We start from the raw sequence: 11,285 nt of genomic DNA, 5'->3' as shown, positions 1-11,285 counted from the left end.
CCTTCTGCTGTGGGGTCTTGCCGCGGTGGCCTCCTCTGCTGCCATGGCCCTTCGTAGTCTCTTTCCTTGTCATGTTTCTCATACTCAGCTTTTGTTTCTTAACAAGCTGTTCAACTTGATGGCATTCTTGAAGGTCATGCCCTTTAGTGCGGTGGATCTTGCAGTATGGCCCTTCAGACTTCCTAGCTTTCTGTGCTGCCGCAGCCTTCCGGCAATCAGTCCACGCAGCAGCTTCCTTGCCGGGGGCTTCGATTTTGGCCTTCTTGCCAGTACCAAGATCGCCAGAACCCTCAACGGCCAATACTGACTTCTCTTTGTGTATCTTATTGCGCTTCCGGTTCCTCCTCTTCGGGTTAGCGGTCTCATCGTCGTCCTCTGAATAGACCTCGATGCCATCCTCCTCCCCGGGGAGTCACCTTCCTTCCTCAACCCGAGCACACTTGTCTGCCAAAGTGTACAATTCGTTAACGGTCTTGGGCAGTCGAACGTTCATCTTGGAACATATCCTTTTGTTGCGCACGTTCGAATGGGATGCAACAATCACGCCTGCTGGATATATCTCTGGAATATTGCGGTGCACTCGGCTGAACCTCTGCATATACTTTCGCAAGCTCTCCCCTTCCTTCCGCGGAAGGACTTGTAAGTCACTAGGCTGTGCAGGCTCTTGATGGCCGCCCGTGAAGGTGCCAACAAATTCATTGCACAAGTCAGCCCATGACAAAATGGAGTTCTCCGGCAGGTGCATTAGCCATGACCTCACATTTGGCTTAAGTGCCAAAGGGAAGTAGTTGGCAAACACCTTCTCATCTCTCCCTCTGGCGGCTTGAACAACAATTGTGTAGATTCTCAAAAACTCTGGTGGGTTCAGCTTTTCATCATATTTTTCTCGCAACTCGGGCTTGAAAACGCGGCAGATGGCGAACGGACTTGCCGCAGCTCGCGAGTGAAGGCAGGGCACCCAACCTCAAAAGGTAGGTACCCGCCGTCACCGGGCGCGGGTTCTTTGCCGTCTGGGCCATTACACCTATCAGATTGACGGTGGGTTTCCCGTCGTCATTCTATGGTGACGCGCACATCTTCCCTCCGCCGATCCTCCAGAACCTGTCGCTAATCCCGACAGGCCTGCGGGTCAGACGAGGCCATCGATGCTCCGTCAGGCTCGTGATCTTGATGTCCTTGTCGCTGTTCCTGGATCGGCTGCCGCAGAGGTGACTGCACCGTCAGTGCGCCCCCCTCAACTCAGCCAGCACTTGATAACCCACAAGTATAGGGGATCGTTTGTAGCCTTCTTCGATAAATAAGAGTGTCGAATCCAACGAGGAGCTAAAGGCAGAACAAATATTCCCTCAAGTTCTATCGACCACCGATACAACTCTACGCACACTTGACGTTTGCTTTACCTAGAACAAGTATGAAACTAGGAGTACTTTGCGAGAATAAAACTATGAATAAACTGCAAGGTAATAAAAGTGGATAGCTTTAGTCAACCAGAAAGTCATTTGTCCCTAGGCAATCGGTAACAAGTATTGGTAATCATTCTTGCAATTTTATATGAGGGAGAGGCATGAGCTAACATACTTTCTCTACTTGGATCATTTGCACTTATGATTGGAACTCTAGCAAGCATCCGCAACTTCTAAAGATCATTAAGGTCATGAAACCCAACCATAGCATTAAGTATCAAGTCCTCTTTATCCCATACGCAACAGCCCACCTACTCGGGTTTAAGCTTCTGTTACTCTCGCAATCCACCATAAGCGAATCATGAACGTATTGCAACACCCTACAGCAAGGGCCCCTCATGTTTGCGCGAGACGGAGGGCATAGGAAAGCACCATAGATAAAATATACAAGCATACCAAACAAGATCATGATTAACCCATAGGACAAAACGGATCTACTCAAACATCATAGGATAACCATAGATCATTGGGAAATAATATGTGGAGTTGAGCACCACGTTTAAGTAGAGATTATAGCAGGGAGAAGGGGTGTTACACAGCTGCATAGAGGGGGAGAGAGTTGGTGTTTATGGTTGCAAGATTGTTGATGTAGATCGTCATCCCGATCCTTGCCCCGGCGGCACTCTGGCGCCACCAGGATAGAGGGGGAAAGAGCCCCCCTCCTTCTTCTTCTTCCTTGGCCTCCCCCCTAGATGGGAGGAGCTGGTCCATGGCCTCCATGGCAGCGGAGGGGCGGGAGCCCCTCCGAGATTGGATCTCCCTCTTTGTTCTCTTCTGTTTCTCGTTCCCTAGATCTGGCCAAAAACCGTTTCTTATATTCCGAGAGATCTGTAACTCCGATTGCGCTGAGATTTTAACACGATTTTTTCCCGGATATAAGCTTCATTGCGCCCGAAGTAGAGCCCCAACCGACGTACGAGGTGAGCACAACCCACCACCATGCGCCTGGCCCCTGGGGCGCGCCCTGGTTTCTTGTGGGCACCGTGGATCCCCGTTTGCGTTGATTCCAAGTCCCAAAAATCACATATATTCCAAAGTAATTCTCCGTAAAAGTTTATCGCGTTTGGACTTTGTTTGATATGGATTTTCTGCGAAACAAAAAACATGCAACAAACATGAACTGGCACTGGATCAATAGGTTAGTCCAATAAATCATATAAAAAGTTGCCAAAAATATGTAAAAGTTGTATAATATTGGCATGGAACAATCAAAAATTATAGATACGACGGAGACGTATCAGCATCCCCAAGCTTAATTCCTGCTCGTCCTCGAGTAGGTAAATGATAAAAAAGATAATTTTTGATGTGGAATGCTACCTAGCATAAACTTGATCATATATCTAATAATGGCGTGAATATTATGACACAAGTGATTCAAAGCAATAGTCTATAATTTGACATAAAGACATCAATACTCAGGCATCCCAACAAACAATCGTGTCTTTCAAAATATCAACACTACAGAAAGCTATACCTACAAAATCATATAGTCTTGTCATGCTCGGTCTTCTTAACACAAAGTATTTATCATGCACAACCCTGATGACAAGCCGGACAATTGGTTCATACTTTTTAACACACTTCAGCTTTTTCAACCCTCACGCAATACATGAGCGCAAGCCATGTATATAGCACTACGGGTGGAATAGAATATGATGACAGGGGTAAATATAGAGAAGACAAAAAAGTAAGAAAGTCTCACATCGACACGGCTAACCAACGGGCCATGGAGATTCCCATCAATTGATATCAACATGAGGAGCAGGGACTGCCATGCAACGAATGCACTAAGAGCTATAAGTGTATGGAAGCTCAAATATGAAAACTAAGTGGGTGTGCATCTAATCCTATAATGAAAAATTCCCACTAGTATATGAAAGTGACAACATAGGAGACTCTCCATATGAAAAACATGGTGCTACTTTGAAGCACAAGTGTGGAACGAGCATGCCCCTTCTCTCTTTATTTCTTTTTATTCCTTTTTTCTTTCTTTTCAATTTTTCTTTCCTTTTTTTATATTTTCTCTCTCATTGTCCGGAGTCTCATCCTGACTTGTGGGGGGAATCATAGTCTCCATCATCCTTTCCTCACTGGGACATGCTCTAATAATGAATAATGATGATCATCACACTTCTATTTACTTACAACTCAATATTACAACTCGATACCTATAACAAAATATGACTCTATATGATTGCCTCTGGCAGTGTACCAGGATGTGTAATGATCTAGCGTAACATGTATGAAAAATGATGAACGGTGGTTGAGCCAAAAATACTATGTCAACTATATGATCATGCAAAGCAATATGACAATGAATGCCAATAGAAAGTAGTTGGCGAGCACCTTTTCATCTACTTCTTGAGCTTGTGTTGGTTTTTACCTTGAAGAGGAAAGGGTGATGTAGAAAAGTAGAGATAAGTATTTCCCTCAGTTTGAGAACCAAGGTATCAATCCAGTAGGAGACAACGCACAAATCCCCGAATACATGCACAAACAATCAAACAACTTGCACCCAACGTGATAAAGGGGTTGTCAATCCCTTCACGGTTACTTGCAAAAGTGAGATCTGATAAAGATAGATAAACAGTAAAGTAAATATTTTTGATATTTTTGGTTTATAAATCGAAAAGTAAAAGATTGGAAGATAGTAGATCGTAAACTTATATGATGGAAAACAGAAACTTTTATGATGGAAAATAGAAAATTGTATGATGGAAAATAGACCCGAGGGCCATAGGTTTCACTAGAGGCTTTTCTCATGATAGCAAATAATACGGTGGGTGAACAAATTACTGCCGAGCAATTTATAGAAAAGCGCAAAGTTATGGCGATATCTAAGGCAACGATCATGAATATAGGCATCACGTCTGTGTCAAGTAGACCGAAATGATTCTGCATCTACTACTATTACTCCACACATCGACCGCTAAGAGTATTAAGTTCATAAAGAGCGGAGTAATGCATTAAGTAAGATGACATGATGTAGAGGAATTAACTCAAGCAATATGATGAAAACCCCATCTTTTTATCCTCGATGGCAACAATACAATACGTGCCTTGCTGCCCCTACTGTCACTGGGAAAGGACACCGCAAGATTGAACCCAAAGCTAAGCACTTCTCCCATTGCATAAAAGAATTCAAGGAAGATTCAAATAATATTCATAGATAAGCTGATCATAAATCCAAAATTCATCGAATCTCGGCAAACACACCGCAAAAAAGTATTACATCGAATAGAACTCCAAGAACATCGAGGAGAACATGGTATTGAGAATCAAAGAGAGAGAAGAAGCCATCTAGCTACTAGCTATGGACCAGTAGGTCTGTGGTAAACTACTCACGCTTCATCAGAAGGGCAATAGGGTTGATGTAGAAGTCCTCCATGATCGAATCCCCCTCCGGCAGGGTGCCGAAAAAGGTCCCTAGATGGGATCTCACGGGTACAGAAGGTTGCGGCGGTGGAAAAGTGTTTTCGTGGATGCCTCTGGTGGTTCAGGGATGTTTGGGAATATATATAGACAAAAGAATTAGGTCAGGTGGTGCACAGGGGAGCCACAAGGGTGGGGGGCACGCCCTACCACCCTGGGCGCGCCCTCCATCCTCGTGGTCGCCTCGTGGCTCCTCCGACTTCATCTCCAAGTCTCCTGGCTGTCTTCTGGTCCAAGAAAAATCATCGCGAAGGTTTTATTCCGTTTGGACTCCGTTTGGTATTCCTTTTCTGCGAAACTCAAAAACAGGGGGGAAACAGGAATTGGCACTGGGCTCTAGGTTAATAGGTTAGTCCCAAAAATAATATAAAATAGCATATTAATGCATATAAAACATCCAAAACAGATAATATAATAGCATGGAACAATAAAAAATGATAGATACATTGGAGACGTATGAAGAATCCCCAAGCTTAATTCTGGCTCGTCCTCGAGTAGGTAAATGATAAAAACAGAATTTTTGATGTGGAATGCTACCTAACATATTTATCCATGTAATTTTCTTTATTGTGGCATGAATGTTCAGATCCGTAAGATTCAAAACAAAAGTTTAATATTGACATAAAAACAATAATACTTCAAGCATACTAACAAGGCAATTATGTCTTCTCAAAATAACATGGCCAAAGAAAGCTTATCCCTACAAAATCATATAGTCTGGCTATGCTCCATCTTCATCACACAAAATATTCAAATCATGTACAACCCTGATGACAAGCCAAGCAATTGTTTCATACTTTTGATGTTCTCAAACTTTTTCAACTTTCACGCAATACATGAGCGTGAGCCATGGACATAGCACTATAGGTGGAATAGAAGGTGGTTGTGCAGAAGACAAAAAGAAGGAGATAGTCTCACATCAACTAGCACTGGTGTGCATCGGTCCTAAACAAACGGTTTTTAACCCATTTCCGCGACGGCATTCGGAACCGTCGCCAAGTGAGTTTGGGCGATAGGGGGGTCCTTCCCACACAACCCAGAAACCGTTGGGGATATGCCCTCCTGGCACACACGCTCGGCAAAATGAGGTCGTGTGCGACCGGCGAGCACTCAAATACAGAAATACGTATAGTAGTGCTCAAAAAATACAATTATACAGGCGAAATCATTTCCGGTCGTAAGTACATCCCACACAGTCAGTCACCACTAAACTTTTCGGTTCGTATATACATCCCACATAGTCACTACAAGGGAAATGTTTGCGCAAGGTGGCGTAACGCAAACAATTTTGAAGAGAATGTCGTGTGTGATTGTTCATTGATCCAAAACGGTTTATTCCTAGAAACTGTGTGCGTTGCCCAAGGTCATCGCCCACGGTGGTTTCTCATTAACCGTTTGCAATAGGAAAAGCCAATTAGCAAGCTAATTGGCCAATTAGCGGGCTAATTGCCCTATTATTATTAATCCATTTACTAATCTAATTGACAGTCATATTAAGCACATAATCTATTCCATTTCCATATTTAGGAAGCATGATTTCATAATTGAAATACATCAGAGTACAACATGATATAGCTTCAGCACTTAGCTACCCCATTACACAACTGCACCAGCAGCAAGTTTCACATGCAACATCTAGAACCTTTCGAAATTAGCATCATAGATGGTACATAGAGAGATGCAACTCATCTGGAAAACTGCTGAAGTGGAAGGCGAATATTGAGCCTTCATTCATGTTGAAGGTCTTTGCAACTTTAGGCCAGTGCCTGTGGATGATTGACCGTCCATCCTTCGACCTCTTCAGGAACACTTCAATATTGAACCGTGGGTGTTGTATGAAAACTTTCCTCGCCTCCTGACCACAGAGGTGGTTTGAGAGGTAATCATCAGTGAAGCCTGAAAACAAGGACGTGCATAAATATATTCTCTATATTGGAAATGGGGCAAAGCAATACAAAAAGGCAAGGTATAACAGTTAGTACCATCTTGTAAACCTCAGTGCTTCCCATTGTTTCCCTGCAACACATATAAAGTAGTTAGTCATCAGGTTAAGTAAGGGTTCACATGCTATCAGTAAAATATTTTGATGATAAATAAGCACATTGCATATTCATCAGATTAATTCAAGCCACATGGAAAACCCATTTATCCAAACCAAGCATGATTAAGAACTAGGAAATATAGCACTTGTATATGTTTCTCATGTATTAAGTGCGGCCAAATTCGATTTATTCCTCACATGGTATACAATAACAGAATGCAGCCACAGCAATTGAACATTGCATTGCAGAATTGAACCAAGCAGTTAACTAAACACCACAACAAATGAACCAAACGTTAACTGAGCACCACATTGTACAATATAACATACTCCTAATAGAAGATTAGACAGTTAACCAAACCAAGCATGCTTAACAACTTGGAAATATAGCAATTGTATTTGTTTCTCATGTATTTAGTACAACCAAATTTGATTTATTCCTCACATGGTATACAATAAGGGAATGTAGCCACAACAATTGAACATCGCATTGCAGAATTGAACCAAGCAGTTAACTAAACACCACAACAAATGAACCAAACGTTAACTGAGCACCACATTGCACAATATAACATACTCCTAATAGAAGATCAGACAGTTAACCAAACCAAGCATGCTTAACAACTTGGAAATATAGCAATTGTATTTGTTTCTCATGTATTTAGTGCAACCAAATTTGGTTTATTCCTCACATGGTATACAATAACAGAATGCAGCCACAACAATTGAACATCACATTGCAGAATTGAACCAAGCAGTTAACTAAACACCACAACAAGTGAACCAAGCCACAACAAATGAACCAAGCAGTTAACTAAACACCAATTGAACAATATAACATACTCCTAATAGAAGATCAGACAGTTAACCAAACCAAGCATGCTTAACAACTTGGAAATATTGCACACTGAAGAATTGAACATCACATTTGCAGAATTGAACCAAGCGGTTAATTGAACACCACATTGCACGGCATATAGAACATATACACTGTAGCAGAAGATTGCATGGTGAAAGTAGATAGCACAATTCACTAGAATTTGTTAAGGAAAGGTAGTAGCTAGCAAATTGAACATGGGTCCTTATAGTGACCTAATAAGACAAGCTACTCCTCATTGTCGGAGATATCGATGACGATTGGCTCCTTGGACATGGAAGAGGGCGAGGCCTCCGCATCGTGGGTGCCCTCGTTGTAGTGGTGAGTTGCCTGAGCCGCTCCGGTCACCAATCTTCTAGCTCTCAAGATGAGGTAAGCACGTGCACGCTGAGAAAACACCTCGTAGTCTTCGTCGAAGGCACTGACGGTGGCCTCGAGAAAACGCCGCGAACTGTCGCTTAAAGCAGCCAACCGCGTCGCGGCATCGGCGCGTGATGCGTTAGTGGTGGCCTCGACGGCGAGGTGCTCCTCCAAGATCTGGGGGTCGACACGAATGGCTGCCATCGCGACCTCATTCGTGCGTGCGGCCGCAATTTGCTTCTCCGCTGCCAAATGCTCCTTGAGGTCATGGCTATACTGCATGCACCATGGCTTAGGCCAGCGCTTATTTGGTGGAGGGGTCGGTGATTTGGGTGGAAGGTGTCGCGCTCGCGCCGGCGGTCGGGGCATGTGGGATGTGGAAGGAGGAGGAGGATGGGGGTCGGGTGTGGATTACCTGCCTGGATAGGCGAGGCCGAGCAGCGTGAAGGAGGGTCGCCGGCGAGGAGGCGGCGGCGCTGCAAGCAAGGAGTGAAGGTTTCAACTTGGAAAGGAAGGCGGAAAGAGGGGAAATGTGGCTTTTGGTAAGGGGCAGGGGGCGGGGAGGTAGATATTTCCGCGGAAGCCAAAAATTTGGAATGGCTTCAACCAGAAAACTGGCGCGCAAAGTGTCATCAGACACGGTCCCTTATTTAGACACGGTCCGAAGATATTTTGTGCTCCATCTCACACAGTTGGTTATAATAAACTGTGTGGGATCTACTTGATTTTTGGTCTTGATTTGAATTACATAATGGGGTCACAGCGGCCATGGACGGTGTTTGAATTGCTAGACCCTTTATCTGCACAGATCATAAAAGAATTGGAATTATTCAGGGTTCGTTTGGACATTTTTATGCATTAAGTGAGTTTTCAATGCATTTATGTGCATAATTCAAATTTGAACTACATGCACATGCTCCAGTGCATATAAATTGGTTGAAAAATCAAATCTGTGTCCTTGGGTGCATGCTTAGGTCCCATTCAAGAAATGGGAATGAATTTCAAACACCATGGCACCATTGATTGCCGGCAAAACATTGAGATGCCTAGTTTTTAAATTCTATTAAATCCAAAACTCGTCTGAAATTCATGAAACTTGGCATGCTATCATGGAGCGGCATCAACATGCCATGGTACAAATTTTGTCCCATTTGGGGCAGGTTTGGGTATATGCTTCTCACAAACCGGAGCTTCTCACAACAAGCATGATGGTTTTCGGTAGGGAATGTCCCACCTTGGGGGACGAAATGATATCCATTGACTCTTATTGCTTTCAAATTTTTTTCTCGTGTCAACATAGAACAACAGGAGTGTTGTGTGAATTTTTGTGATTTTTCGGGGTTCGTTTGGACATTTTTATGCATTAACTGAGTTTTCAATGCATTTATGTGCATAATTCAAATTTGAACTACATGCGCATGCTCCAGTGCATATAAATTGGTTGAAAAATCAAATATGTGTCCTCGGGTGCATGCTTAGGTCCCATGCAAGAAATGGGAATGAATTTCAAACACCAGGGCACCGTTGATTACCGGCAAAACATTGAGATGCCTGGTTTTTAAATTCTATTAAATCCAAAACTCGTCTGAAATTCATGAAACTTGGCATGCTATCATGGAGCGGCATCAACATACCGTGGTACAAATTTGTCCCATTTGGGGCGGGTTTGGGTATATGCTTCTCACAAACCGGAGCTTCTCACAACAAGAATGATGGTTTTTGGTAGGGAAAGTCCCACCTTTGGGAACGAAACGATATCCATTGCCTCTTATTGCTTTCAAATGTTTTTCTCGTGTCAACATAGAACAACAGGAGTGTTGTGTGAAGTTTTGTGATTTTCGGGGTTCGTTTGGACATTTTTATGCATTAACTGAGTTTTCAATGCATTTATGTGCATAATTCAAATTTGAACTACATGCGCATGCTCGAGTGACTATAAATTGGTTGAAAAATCAAAAATGTGTCCTTATGTGCATGCTTAGGTCCCATGCAAGAAATGGGAATGTATTTCAAACACCATGGCGTTGTTGATTGCCGGCAAAACATTTAGATGCCTGGTTTTTAGATTCTAGTAAATCCAAAACTCATCCGGTGCGCAGGTTCACCGGGAAGCGTGCGAGATGTTCAATGCATGATTTGTGCATCTCTTCAATGCAAACGGTTAAGTGAGGCAGTAAAGCGGCAGAAAATAAACCAAAAAATATACGTGCTGCCACACGCCCCGTGTGTCATGCGAGCAGGCGTGAGTTGATGGGACGCATGCGAGCAGTCCGCCGCGCAGGCATACCAAGAGGCGTGCGTGCAAGTGTGTGTATTGACGGGGAGGCATGCGAGTAGCTGTGTGAAATGATGGTAGGAATGGCAGATGTCCACCACGCAGGCTCACCGGGAGGCGAGACAACTTTTGACCGCAGCCTGCCTCGCTCCCACTGGTCCGTATTAATTGCGTGCCCGAGCCGCCGGCCATAATAGGCGGCCGCACCCCCGGTCCACAGTGGTCACCGGCGTCTGGACTCCGGAGTGTATGAAGATGCCGCTGAAGCGCACCATCGGAGGGAGTTGCGACGCCGGGGCTGGTGAAGCACCCGCACAATGCGTCAAGCTGGCCACAGAGGTTTCCATTGCCGCCGACGAGGTGTCGCGCGGGCAGCAGCACGACCTTGAATTTGTCGGCGCCATCGTGCCCCCCAGTTGGAGCCGGAGGTCAACAGCAACTCCGGCAACAACTGCGACTCCGACGGAAAACCGGTTAGTCACCTACATATATATTTGTGCTTTTTTCTTCCTGATCTTGGGAATTGATTTCGAATGTCCTACATGTTATGCCATTTTTTTCTTTCAGATTGGTATGAACACAGATGAGGCTCGGCGGACCGCATCAGCGATCTCCCGGACGGAATCCTTGGGGAGATCTCCATTCTCCCCACCAAGGATGGCTGCCGCACACAAGTCCTCGCATCTCGGTGGCGCACTCTATGGTGCACCGCGCCTCTTAATCTCGACTGTCATCAGCTATCTATCGATGATGATTCTGAACTCCCCGGAGCCATCATCTCCTCCCACGGGGGCTCCGTTCAATGCATCTGCATCTCGGCATGCTACCTGCTAGACA

Source organism: Aegilops tauschii, chromosome 2, assembly GCF_002575655.3.
Source record: "Aegilops tauschii subsp. strangulata cultivar AL8/78 chromosome 2, Aet v6.0, whole genome shotgun sequence".
Lineage (NCBI taxonomy): Eukaryota > Viridiplantae > Streptophyta > Magnoliopsida > Poales > Poaceae > Aegilops > Aegilops tauschii.
This window is presented reverse-complemented; position numbering follows the sequence as displayed.